Genomic DNA, 13243 nt, shown 5'->3' with positions numbered 1-13243 from the left:
TGTTGACGTCCAATCACATAAGTGTGTGAAATCGTACCACGGGGCCAACTGTTGTGGTTTTTTGGCAACCTGGAGAACTTCGTGGTCATCAAGTCGTTGGATGTAGGACTGTCTGGCTGAGCCGTAAACCACAAAGCCATAGTCTAAAAGGCTACGCACAAGAGACCAGTAAACACGTAAAAGGCACGTTCAGTCGGTACCCCAGTGCTCATGAGACAAAACTTTCAGCATATTTAGAGCTTTATTTGCTTTAATCTTTAATGCTTTTATGTGAGTTAAGTTTGGTGGCAAAGGTTACTCCTAAAAACTTATGGTCTTGTTTCACCGGCAGTATGGTGTAGTTCAATTTTATGACTGGATCGCTGCGTAGCCCTCGTTTCTGAGAGAACAAAACAGTAACTGTTATCTGTGTGGAGAAACGGAAACCATTTTTGTTATCCCATTGTGTAAGTTTATTTCTTGCCATTCGAAGCTGCCTTTCACAGGTTAGCAAATTTGAGGGCACGGCAAGCCACTTGGAGATCGTCTACGTAAACAGAGTTCATAAGAGGCGACGGTATAATCTTACTGAGTTCATTTTTACTATAAAGAGTGTCGTGCTGAGAACACAGCCTTGTGGAACGACATTTTTCTGCGTAAATATATGAGAATGTACCATACCGAGACGTACCTGAAATGTTCTATTAGACATAAAATCAACTAGGCAATTCAGCATTTTGCCACGGATGCCAAGGACAGCTAGGTCTCTTAAAATTCCATGTCTCCATGTGGTATCATAGGCTTTTTCTAAATCGAAGAAAACTGCAAGACAGTGTTGTTTGTGTAAAAATGCATATCGAATTTAATGTTCTAGACGGACAAGATGGTCAGTAGTTGAATAACCCTTTTTATATCCACATTGATGGGGGTCTATGAGGTTTCTTGATTCTAAAATAAATGAGAGTCTTATATTGATAATGCTTCCATATGATTTTGCCAAACAGCATGTGAGGGCAATGGGTCTGTAGCTGCTTGCAGGTGTTGGGGATTTACCGGATTTTAGAAATGGAACTATTATTGCTTTTTTCCACTCTTCGGGCATTATACTAGATTCCCAGATTATGTTGAAAAATTTAAGGAGAGCATCTACAGATGCCTGAGATAGATGAGCCAGCATGGTGTAGTGAATACGGTCGTGACCTGGCACTGTGTTTTTCCCTACAGAAAGAACTCTGTTTATTTCTTGTTGTGTGAGAGGGGGAATTGTACGGTTCATTTGACACGCCAGTAGTGGGCAGCTTCTGTTTTTCAGCAGACTGTTTGTACTGTAAAAATTCCCTTGTATTATTCCCTGAACTGGATACATCACAGAAATGTTCGCCAAGTATATCTGCCTGTTCTTGTATTGTTGTTTGTGTGTCTGGACTTGTGTGTAACGGTATTGTGCAAGGTGAGTAATCTCCCCGAAACTTTCCAACCTGTTCCCACATGCGTTTAGACATGACTGAACTGTTTACGGAAGATACGTATTTCTTCCACGATGATTTTTCTGCCTGCCTTCTGATAAATCGTGCCTTTGCTTTGGCCTGTTTAAAGCATATAAGGTTGGTATAGGTGGGGTGTCTTCGTAACATACCCCAGGCAATATTTTGAAGCTTTTTTGTTTCTGTACACTCAGGAGTCCGCCAGGGAAATTTTTTTTTTTTGCTCACAAGGCTGGATGTTTGAGGTATTGACTTTTCTGTTGCTGAAATTAAAACCGCAGTGAACTTCTCATTAATTTCATTTACGCTGAGTTCATTTAAAAAGACTTCTTCGAGTTTTGCATGTTTAATAAAAAGCGGCCAGTCGGCAAGATGTGTTTTCCAGCGACGTGGCTTAGAGTTTATGGTAGGTAATGTATATGATAGCTTGATAAATGCTGGGAAATGATCACTTCCATATGAAGTGTCGAGGACGTCCCACTTAAAATTGCTAAAGACGGACGGTGAGCACAATGCTAAATCTAGAAAGCTAAATTTGCGTGAGCTTGGTGAAAAATATGTTGTTGAACCCGAGTTTAAAAGACATATTGCTATTAGACAAAATAAAATCTTCGATTACTTGCCCCCCTTGGTCTGTTCTATCGCTGCCTCAGAAGCTACAATGGGCATTAAGATCTCCTACTAAAATAAAAGGCTCCGGCAACTGGTGTATAAGATTTTCCAGTTGTTTAGTAGTAAAATGAGTATGGGGTGGGATTTAAAGTGAACAGATGGTGATGATTTTATATGAGAGAACAGTGACGGCGACAGCCTCGAAAGAAGTATTCAGCTGAACATTTCGTGTAGGGGTGCCGCCCTGAATGACTATGGCGACTCCTCCTGACAAACGGCTAGAGTGTCGGTGAAACCTTTGAGAATGCTACTATTTTTGGACCAAGATTCGTTTCTTGAAGACACACTGCAACTGGCGAAAAAGTGTTGATAATGTCTTTGATGTCACCTATATTGTGTATAAGACCTCTGCAATTCCAGTGTACAATGAAAGCCATGGTTGTAAAATGAAAAATGTAGTGATGTTTGCGAACTTAAAAATTAAGGGTGACATGCGATATGGGACAGTACACGTTTAATGGGCGGTAACCGTTCAGGTTGCCTGTCCCTTTTTCTGTATAGTTATAAGGACCTTGTCCTTCTTAGAGCGCTCAGAAGAGTGCTGTTCTTTTGGCGTCAATGAAGCCGGGGTTTTGGTATTGACCTCCATCGCCTTCTCTGAGGTGCTGGATGGTCGAGAGCCAGGTGGCGAGACATGTGCCTCGGGCCTTGGCGTTCTGTTTAGTCTGGGGACCTGTGGAACAGCTGTCTTCAGGGCCGTCTTGGATGATGGTGGAGTAGCACTAGCTGCTGCCACTGAGGGGGCAAATGGAGTTGCTACGGGACCACAGACTGTGACCTCTGTAGACTCCTGAGATCGACGTGGTGCTGCCCCCTGCCGCGCCACATTGGCATAGCTTATTTGAGGTAAGAGCGAAAACCTCTTCCTTGCTTCAAAATATGAGATCTTCCCTTTTACTGTAAGAACAACCACTTCCTTCTCCTTCTTCTAACAGGGACATGATCGTTAATACGCTGGATGATCCCCTTTGCAGTTTACACAGCGTGGGGGAGCGTTACAGTTTTCTGATGGGTGATTGTTGGCACTGCATTTCGCGCATGCTTCTTTGCCTCTACATGATTGTGATGCGTGTCTGAACCTCTGTCACTTAAAACACCGCCTTGGGTTTGGTATGTGTGGCCTGACATTTATCTTTAGGTATCCTGCGTCGAGAGAGGTGGGGAGAATACTAGTACCAAATGTGAGGATCACATGTTTGGTGGGGAGTTCATTGTTTCTTCGGATTGTAATTCTTTGCACTTTGATCACATTTTGTTCTTGGAACCCCTCGAGGAGTTCCTCGTCACTCAAGCTGAGAAAATCTTCTTCAGAGATAACGCCCATGCAAGTGTTTAATGAGCGATGGGGAGAAATTGTCACTTTGATTTCACCAATACTGGCGAGTTCGGACAGCTTTTGCACTTGTTCTTTCTTCTTCAATTCAATTAACAGGTCTCCACTGGTCATTTTCGAGGCTTTGTAGTCTTTTCCAATTTTTTCTATGAGGCATTTCGCCACCAAGAAAGCGGATAGCTTACACATAGTGTTCCTTCACTATGCAAGATGTGGTAATGTGGAAAGTTGTCTAGGTCGGTTCTGAGGGCAAATTGAAAAGGTGCATCGGTGCGGCTTCTTTTCAGAGGCCGATCTGGAAGTCGCAGGAAAGCTTCTGCCATAACATGGTTTCAAAGTTCAGCGGTGGTGGTAGCCACCCACCCCCGAGCCCAACAAAGGGACGCTACAGTTTCTGAGCAACTTGCACACGCCAGCTATGCACCGCCACTATAAAATAATGCATATAACCAAGACTGGATATACTACACACGGTTAACCCTTGCCGCCAGGAAATTCAGAAGTAAGAAGTGAGAAGAAGACAGGAAAGATGAAAAGGCTAGAGAAAAAGACGAAGATTGAAGAGGAGGACAGGAAAAGGCGACTGCAGATTTCCTCCAGGTGAGTCAGTCTGCAGGTGCCATCCATGTGAAGCAGAGGTCAAAGAGGTGTGTTGCCTCCGCCGGAGGGCCTTAAAGGTCCAAACACCCGGCATCGGCTCAACCCCCAGGATCCCCCTTTCTCCAGGCAAGGCTAAGCCACGCACGGCTACACGCGGGAGGGTCCAACCCTCGTGTGCTCGGGTACGTGGTGTCGCAACACATCAAACGCCTGCTGACGCAGACGCCCCTGCGGGGCGTCTGCCACATGATGACCACATAACATTAAACAATGACTTGAAAGCTGTATCGAACTGGTGTGCCCACTGGCAGATGACTATCAATACTAAGAAATCTGCTCTTCTTTCAATCACCAGAAAAAAAACTAACTCGAGCTTTATGTATACCATTAACGACGTGCCACTAATACGAGTTCATGAACACAAGTACCTCGGATTAACGTTAACACATGACTTCAGATGGAATTCCCATATAAACAATGTTACAGTGACTGCAATGAAATGCCTTTTCTTTCTTGGAAGGCACCTCCGACTAGCACCACCCGTCTAAACACCTAATGTTCTTTAGGTGTTTTATATTACGTGTTTTCAGATGTATTTTTTTCTTGTTTGGTTTCTTATTCTCTCAGATTCTTTTTCGTTATAGTATATTGTACCCAGATGTTGCATTTGTGATTAAGTAGTTAGTTCTTTTGTTTAGCGAAGCCAATACCTTTGCAATAACACACTCATGATTATATAATGTATTTATATTCTTTGTTCGCAAATACTACCATGTGTATTTGCCCTTCCTGTTATAATCCCATGAGGAATTGACAGTATGTGAAATAAATAAATAAAGTTAGCTTCACCGCAATACAGCCAATACAGGATACCAAACGAGGAAAGATGCCACTGTTGCGGGACGTAGCACGCGTTCCTCTGTTGCCACACGCAAATGTGCCGTTTCCGGTCACAGTACGAACACCGAGACGCCTAATAATTTTGCTGGCAGGCCCCCAGAGTTTTAGATAGACCCCCACTCTTTTGTTGGCTTTGAACGTCTCCCCGACTTTCTGAGTTTAATTTTACCATCTTCCTTTTCGCTAGCTTTCCCCAAACACAGATGGTCTTTCTCCGCTTCTCGGTGTACGACGCGTACGCGCGCATATAATTAAGGAACGCGTACTAGGCCCCGGTCTTATATGCGAGAAAGGCATGGCGGGAGAAGCGAGGGCTCAAATCGCCACTGCAACGGCAGAATCAGCTCTGAATGGCTACAAGTATGCTTACTAGGCATCTAGGTCCTCGACTGTGACCGGTGCGCACCTGCATAATTAAGAAACACATACTCTGTTCCATGACAGTGGCCCCTTTCCATTCTTAGTATGCTTCTCCGCATGATAGTGCGTATCCTTCAACGCATAACACAGCTGTATTGCGGTGAAGTTGACTAGTCAAGTTCGAAATATCATGCGAAGATCAGTTTATAGATCGCAATAACGCAAGCTTGAGCCTATAGGAATCTATAGGCGCCACCGGCACTTTTGGCAGGGATCGAATTAACCGGAAAATCAAATTAATCGGAATTGTATTAACGGTAGTCTGCTGTAAATGCCCACTTGCAACTGCCTGAAGTTCTACGTTGGATACAGTTGCAAGCAGAAGAATGCATTTAAAAACAAAGATCAGCATAATGACCCATCGCATAAATACTGGCGATGCGAACCCATTCACTGATGTCCATATTGTGTTTCTGTGTCGGAACAAGCAGTTATCCAACAGGAAGTAACAAAGATGCTTGCCAAGAACATTATCGAGCCTTCCTGCAGTCCCTGCACTTCTCCCGTCGTACTTGTCAAAAAGAATGGAACGTGGTGCTTTTGAGTAGATTATCGCCACCTCGACAAAATCACAAAAAAAGGATGTTTATTCTTTGCCATGTAGTATTGACACTCTGGACTGCCTGTACTGTGCCACCTATTTTTTTTTCTATCAACCTAAAGTCTGGCTACTGGCAAATTGCTGTCAACGACATGGACCGAGAGACTGCATTTGTTATCTCTGACAGTCTTTATCAGTTTAAGGTGATGCCTTTTGGTCTCTGTAACGTGCTGGCCACCTTCAAACGAATTATGGACTCTTTGCTTGAGGATTTGAAGTGGCCCACCTGTTTGTGCTATCTGGCCGACGTCATCATTTTCTTGCCCACATTCGACACGCACCTCGTTCGCCTCTCAGCAATTCTTGACGTGTTCTGCCGGGCCGGTCTCCAGATGAACTCTTCAAAATGTCACTTCGCTCGCCACGAAATCACCATCCTTGGACACCTCGTGCATGCAACTTGAGGTGTACAACTTGATCCAGATGAAATTCGCACCGTTACGAACTTTCCTGTCCCAAAGTCTACAAAGGGCATCCATAGTTTTGTACGGATGTGCTCCTATTTCCGGTGCTTTGTACAGAATTTTGTGGACATTGCACCTGCCCTTACCGACTTTCTGAAGAACGACATGCTTTTTTCTTGGGGTCCTGGTCATGACATTACTTTTCTCCTCTCACTACCCTCCTTACCCTGCACCTCCACCAAATTATGTTATGTGTAGCTGATGCACAAGTCTATTTATAATAAATTTACACGTAGGCTAACGGTGGCCAAGATGGCGACACTAAATACAATTGGGAACACGTCTTCCTCCTCTTAAGCGCAGGCACACTGTGGCGGCTGTTCCATATCAATATTAAAAGCTGGCCAAGCTGGTAGAGTAGCATGTTGCAATGGCATACGACATCAAAAAAGGTGACAAACAAATGCAGAAAAACATAATCTTGTCAACAGCTTCAATGATAATCTGCTTTGCAACAGATATCTATGGAAAGAACACAGAGCAGTGATTGCCACCAGTAACTTGTATGTGGGAGCACATTTTGCAATGGTTCTCAGCTGAGCTAGCTGGCTCATACTTTCCAGGAAATCAGCAGGCACTCATTTTGACAGGACGGAAGTGTCAGCAATGTGTAATCTTCCTTCCGTCCTTTTGAAATAAGTGTCTGCTGATTTCTCAAGAAGGGAGACATTACTTACATGTGAGGTAGGTCATCATGTGCAGCGTTGACACAGATTTTATGGCAATTTCAGAATAGCTTTCAGAAGACTTTGCACCGACTTGAGCTAAACATTCTGATCTCTCTTAATTTCTTGAAATAGGGCTTCCTGCAGAGTTTAGCATGTAATTAGAGAGCCCAAAATTGGGGCCCACTCATAACAGTAATGATAACATATCATTCTGTGGGCCTAGTACCAGCATTAGATAGCTAATTACTTTGACATGTGTGTCTGTACAAGACGTCGTTCTCATCAGAGCTGCTGTATCAAACATAAAAGAATTTTTATGTACATTATTCTATGACAAGCTGCAAAAGTACTTTCAGAGGAGCGGGCATTCCCAATGACCAGTTATGGCAGAGACACCAGCCGTGGTGAATGGCAGGCACTGGGGGAAAAGGAATGATCATCACACACATAAGGACTAACGGAACAAAAGAAGTGTGGTATCTGCGGCAAGTGTTATACATGTGTGCCAGTTTCAAACAATCAGGCAGGCAATTAAAGAGCAATGAACATGCAGAACAGGCAAGGCAAAAAGACAAGCAAAGAAGCATGCACAAAAGCATCGAAAGCACTGCATCGTTCAACTCACTTGGGTCATTAAGCTCCTGCTTACAATCAATGCAAAATGGTACACAGGACTTCCTTTATGGCTCAGGTTCTACACAATCATATACTGTGCTGTATGTCATGTGACCTGTATTGTGTTGAATACTTGTAAATGTACTGTTCCTTTATCACTTACCCGAGTTAATCATGAGCAAGTGTTTAAATTCAGTGCTTATCAGTAATATGTACAGAAGATAAGTAGAATGTCAGAATGCGAGTGTCCAAGGCAAATTTGTGTGCTGACCACACTCTGCAGCTCCAATCTGAGCAATACGATCCATTTAACCACCAACTCTTCCTGTCCAAAACAGAAGCTCAAGTTGAAATTGCCAATGACAAATGGTACCGGGAAACATTCTAAGCAACGCAAGAGAGAATGAAGATTGCAAGTCCAACAAACTTTCAAAAAGGAACTTTTCATCCCAAAAACAAAAGTGGCATTGTTACGTTTCTGCAATACTATGCAAAAAAATGAGGAAGCAGAGCTTGAGTTTTCTGCCTGTGATGCTGCAAACAAAGCCTCCCTCTCGTAAATACACTGTAGTAAAGAAACTACCCCTTTTGCTTCCTCCTCACGCAACATTTTAATGCAACATCCCATGCAATCTGAAGCTGATTTAGCCATGCCACCAGAACAACATGGATTGATGGAGGCAACAATGAGTTCAATGCCTACAATTCTCCCATAATCATCCCTATCACCCTGGGATGTTTCTCAAGACTGATAGCCTTGGTGTTGACGACTGCCTTCAGATATACATGCACATCAGCGCAAATAGCACATGGCACCAGACTTCTACGTTACCCAACAAAACTTTCCACTTGAAAGAAACCACACGGGTCTGATTTCAGAACCTCAAAAAAGACATGATCACAAGTTGTAAGCAGTAAATTTCCTTTCTGTCTTTAAATGAAACAGTGCAAAAGATAGGACAGCAACGAACAAACGCACTGCAGTGTGTACCCGTCTTTTGCATTGTTTCGTTCAAAGAGGTTGCCTAACCAACTAGCTCAGATTCAGACGTTGCTGCAGTACATTCCTTTTGTCATCATTCTTTACCCATGAACATGCAATTTAGCTGAACAGGTTTCATTCATCTACATGGGCACATGCTTACCAATGGTGTGGCATACTGCCACCATTGCAAGCTGGCCATCCACAGTGCAGCAAGGTCGCAGTCAACAGTCAAATTTTGGTTGGAATTAAGCTGAAAGCTACCAAAAGTATGCATTCGTCAGTCCCGATAAACGCACCTCTATATACATGTAGATTCAGTCACTTTCTTGCAAAGGTGCTTGGTGAAACAGTCTTTGTTAGTGCTGCCATGTTTTTATTGATGGCATTGAGAAAGTGTAAGGTGCTTTCCAATTAAATAAATTTTGACATATTCCATGCATTTTACAGCTGGCCAAAGCAAAAAGAGTGCTCACTGCAAAGGAGCTGGAACTTCCCTGAACAGCACTGTTTTGAAATGGGTCGAGGATGAAGCAAATGCCGTGCTTTTCAGCATAAAAGCTAAAGCAGGTTCACGGTGTTGAACATTTTATGAAGGAATGTCACGTCTTGGTGCAATAATCTCAAAATATACTCAAGAATTGCCTAACCACTTAAACAATTTTGAAAGATGCACTTTTCGTGTGGTAGTAGGAACAACAAGACACCTTCAGTATGCTGCAATGATGCTTGTAATGTTCTCATAACTTGCTCACTTTTAAAGAAAGCTGGAAGAGGTGTCCACACCAACGTGGCATTGTCATCATCATTCAGTCGCAGAATGGAAAGGAAAAAAAGTCACTGTGTGCACAAGTCGTACACTATCAAAAGTCAACGCGAATTACACAGCTACAGAGAAAGATGATCTCATGGTTACATGGGCCATAAGTAAGTTTTGGCAATTGTTGACATAACAATATCATAACGATAGTTTCGGGCATAACAATATAAAAAAGAACAAAAAGTCCAATCATTATAACCGATCCCTGATATATCTGGAATGCCATAAAAAAGCTACCAAACATATCTTTACAGCTCAGAACGCAAATTTGCCACTAGCACCAATGAATAGATGTAAAAAGCAGGCTGGTGAAAAATAAAATGTTTATTTATACCTCTAAACAGCATGTCAAGCATTAGGTGCACTTTATTAGTCCAAAATCTGCGCTTGTTTTTGTGGCAGTTTACGGCACTTGTTTTCGTCGCCAGGATTTACGAATTTGTCACAAGAATTTGTTGTGACGAGTGCGCCTGGGGTCTCGTGCTCATAGACAGCGGCTTCCACATACTCTCTTTCATCTGCCTCAGACACTGCGATCGCGCCGTCCACTGTGCACTTGAAAACATGTTTCCTGACGTGCGAGGAGAAAGAGGCAGTGGATAAAAAATGCGCTGCTGTGCAATGAGGACTTGGCGCTATGTCGGCAACGGAGCGAAAATTTCAAGCAATGGAGCGTGATCCTGAAGCTGCCACCGCTGTAAGTGAAAGCAAAAAATTTCTCCTTGTGCAAATGGATGCCCTAGGCGACCTGCTATCTGGGACTCCGTGCCAGCATTGCTTCGCGACTGGGATGAAGGTTGAAGGAGGCACCCAACTTGGACTTGCAACAAAGCTTGAGCTGCTATGTTTACATTGTGGAGTAGTTGCAAGCTCATGGAGTTCTGCTCGTCAGGATGACTCAATGGCCTTTGACGTGAATATAAGAGCCATTGTGGCAACAAAACAGATAGGGAAGAGACAAACAGCGCTCAATGACTTTTGGGCAGCAATGAGCGTGTCCCATCGTGGCCTGCATCATAAGACTTTTCAGAAGCACTTGAAGAAATTCAGGGAACCGCAGACACAGTGCATAGACAAGTTCTATGCAGAATCTGCTTCTGCTGTGGCAACCACCTACAAGGAAATGGATCCATAATTCAGCAGGGATATCACCGTAAACTTTGATGGAACATGGCACAAGCATGGCGACACGTCCCATATTGGAGTTGGTGCAATAATTGAATATCATACAGGCCTCATCTAGGACGCCATTGTTTTATCGAACCAGTGCCTTGGTTGCCAAGTAGGACCAAAGCCTGGAGACCCAGGTTACACTAGCTGGCAGGAGGATCATGTGTGCCAGAAAAACACTGACTCTAAGCCTGGGAGGATGGAGGTTGAGGCAGCTGTCATCCTTTTTCTCATGTTCGGTGCCAAAGCACAACCTCCGTTATACAACGCTCGTGTCTGATGGAGATAGTACCACATTCTCTGCCCTTGTGCAAGAAAATGTTTATGAACTGGTCCCCATTTCGAAAGAGGAATGCCTGAACCACGTCAAGATGAGGAAGGGGACAGCACTGCGCAACCTTGTGCAGAAAAGTGGCAAGGATTTAGGAAGGAAGGGCAGGCTGACAAAGGCCCTCAACGACAAGTTGACCGACTATTATGGCTGGGCCCTATGGAACAATTCCAATGATGTGGCTGCAATGCAGCATGCAGTGATGGCATTGTACCACCACGTGACATCGACAGACGAGGATCCTCACCACGACTTGTGCCCTGAGGGTGCAGACTCGTGGTGTCACCACAATGCCAGCAAGAGTGATGGTGTGCCACCTCCGAAGCATCGGTACAATCTTCCAGGCTATGTCGCAAAAGTACTGCTACCTGTTTATGAGCGCCTCTCACAGGCTTCTCTTCTGCAACGCTGCCTAGGAGCAAAGGCGCAGAATGCATCGGAAACATTTAACTCCGTGCTGTGGTCCCTGATGCCCAAAGAGCAACATGTGTCGCTGATTGCTGTGGAGACAGCACTGCATGAGGCAGTTTTAAGATATAATGCTGGCTGCCACAGGGCCACCCAAGAGTTATGTTCATCAGTGGGGCTAACACCTGGCCATTCAACGGGCAGCCGAGAAAGATTCTCTGCACTTGAAAAAGGCCAAGCGATCGCAAGAGAAGGTGGAAAGGCGGCAAAAGAAGAGAGTGTCTAAGCACATCTTCAGTTACGCTGCAGGGTCATTTTAGACCAATATATGTGCTCGAAACCTACAAAGCTCATTTTCTCAAAATGGCTTTTTTGGCTGATGAGGCTGCTTGTTCCAGCCATATCTCTGTAACTGCTCATCAGATTTCCAGAAGTTTTTTTTATTATTGTGTATCTGAATAAATTTCTGAGGGCAAGAAAAGCCCATTTTTTAATATAGTGTCTGTGATGAGTGATATTTAACCAAAAGTTGATTGATAAAATCTTAATCACCAACACCAAATTCGGTGGTCTGCTAAAATTTTTCAGCAAGGAAATTTAAAAAAAGGGCTCTGTCTTGCCCTGAGGTATCTATCTAGGAATCATCATGGTGAATTTCAGTTGCAGCACCTTTTGAAAATTCTCCAGGTCTGGAATGAGAAAACCATGTGCACCATTCTGACATATTGCTGTAACTTGAAAACCAGAGAACATAACTGCATGAAATTTTGTAGTTCTGCTAATGTTTTTGCTATGAGTCTATTCTGAAATTTTCATTAAACAAGAAAGTTGGTATGCGTGGGTAGCCTCCCCCCTTAAAGGGGGCATGACACCCAATTTTTCGATCATAGTCTGTATGGTGCAAGGTAAACCTTGTGTGTTCAAGAAGATGTTGACAAAACTTTAGTGCATTTAAGCCAGCACGTAACTTGTAATTTAATTTTTTATATTACACTCAAATGGCATAGCAGTTGAGCAACACTGGCACGGTAGCGAGCTGTGACGTCATAGGCTGCATGATTGCCAAGCGAGCATGTATATTTTGGCAAAGAATCCGTGTTTCATCTGTGCGGGCATGCGGGAAGCTTTTGCTTTGTTCAGCTTGCCATTGGAATTGTTCAACTTGCAGCAGCTGAAGTAATGCAACCGCGGCACTGTTGGGTGCCAGAACGAACGGAGCAAGAAGTGCTTCATATTTTACTTCAGGTTCCCCAAGGAGCCTGTAAAGAGTAAGGCTTGGGAGATGAATGTGGGAAGGAAGGACTGCCACTCATCCGACGCTTTTGTTTAGTTCTCGCAACACTTCAGGCTAGACAGCTATGACGATTTGCTCCTGCTTGCCGAGTTTGGAATACCCGTGAAGAAGCAGAGGCTGCAGCCAGACGTGATACCAACCGTGTTCGCGCACCGACCCATCTGGCAGGCAGTGCCCTGGCCAAGCGTTAGCCTTGCCATTTTCTTTTAACCGATATCGTGTGCAATAAAGCAAGACCAAGTACTGCTTCAGCCAAAGCTTACATTGCACAAAATCCTTGCACCGCAAACACTTCTGTGCGAGCATTTGTTTGTATATGCCGCACGCAACTACAGAGGAAAAAAAAACTGCTGGGAACGGGCAGCAGCTTAACAAAATTTTAGTTTTGTTGAGTACGGATCCAAGAGAAATGCACGCCAGCAAACAATCTACGCACGTAACAATTTGCATTGTGCAAAGTAGCACCAGACTTCGTCTTCCGTGAACAGCTGGCTAGGCAGTG

At 43.9% G+C, this 13243-nt stretch overlaps 1 protein-coding gene and 1 pseudogene across 4 annotated transcripts in view; one reads left to right on the top strand and one right to left on the bottom strand.

The window, feature by feature from the left end:
* LOC126523402 (cyclin-dependent kinase 8-like) overlaps positions 1–13243 on the bottom strand; it is a 275486-nt gene that overhangs the window by 12313 nt on the left and 249930 nt on the right. The gene's annotated exons all lie outside the window — the stretch shown is intronic.
* On the top strand, positions 6082–11767 carry LOC140218895 (uncharacterized; annotated as a pseudogene).

Source organism: Dermacentor andersoni, chromosome 6, assembly GCF_023375885.2.
Source record: "Dermacentor andersoni chromosome 6, qqDerAnde1_hic_scaffold, whole genome shotgun sequence".
Taxonomy (NCBI): Eukaryota; Metazoa; Arthropoda; class Arachnida; order Ixodida; family Ixodidae; genus Dermacentor; species Dermacentor andersoni.
This window is presented reverse-complemented; position numbering and strand designations above follow the sequence as displayed.